We start from the raw sequence: 730 nt of genomic DNA on the forward strand, positions 1-730 counted from the left end.
GGGGGGGTCGCCGGGACGCGGACTGGGGGCGCTAAGGGGCGGGGCCTCGAGCGCGCTCCCGGCGGCCCCTGCGCCCCCAGCGTGCGCCGGGAGGCCGCGGCGCGCACGCGCGGGAGGACACGGGAGGGGGCGGGGGCCGAGAGGGCGCGGCTGCCGGCCGGGTCCCGCAGAGCCTCAGGGTGCGGGCCGCGGGCGCATGCGTGTAGCGAAGGGGGCCCGAGGGGAGGGAGGATCGGGGCACATGCGCGTGCGCATACTGACGCGCGAGCTGAAAGCCCAAAGCTGGGAGGCCCGGATACGCGCAAGCGCAGGTGCATCTGGTTACCACCTATCCCCACCACAAAAGGACCGAAGTGCAAAGGGCCATCATTCGTGCGCATGCGTGTCTCCCTTGAGATTTTTTTTTTTGTTTTTTCCCTCAGTTGGAAACACCCTGTCAAGAAGTCAGGAACAGCGACCCAGGCGCATGCGCATCGCGCTGAATGCCGGTCGAACCAATTCCAAACCAAAAGGCTGGGGGGGAGCGCTGGCACGGGCGCATGCGCCCATCCGGGACAAAGCGGGGTCTAGGGAGAACCAGCCTGAAATCCCGGCCGGAGGGCTCGCACGCATGCGCACGCCCGTCGCCGAGGCTCCTCCCGAAAGAGCTCGGGTCTGGAGGCCGCTGGGCCGGCGCCTGCGCGCTGCGCCCCCTGATGTAAACAGCGCCCCGGCCCGCGGCTGCTGCTCC

The sequence above is a fragment of the Macrotis lagotis genome, chromosome 7 (genome assembly GCF_037893015.1).
Source record: "Macrotis lagotis isolate mMagLag1 chromosome 7, bilby.v1.9.chrom.fasta, whole genome shotgun sequence".
Classification (NCBI taxonomy): Eukaryota; Metazoa; Chordata; class Mammalia; order Peramelemorphia; family Peramelidae; genus Macrotis; species Macrotis lagotis.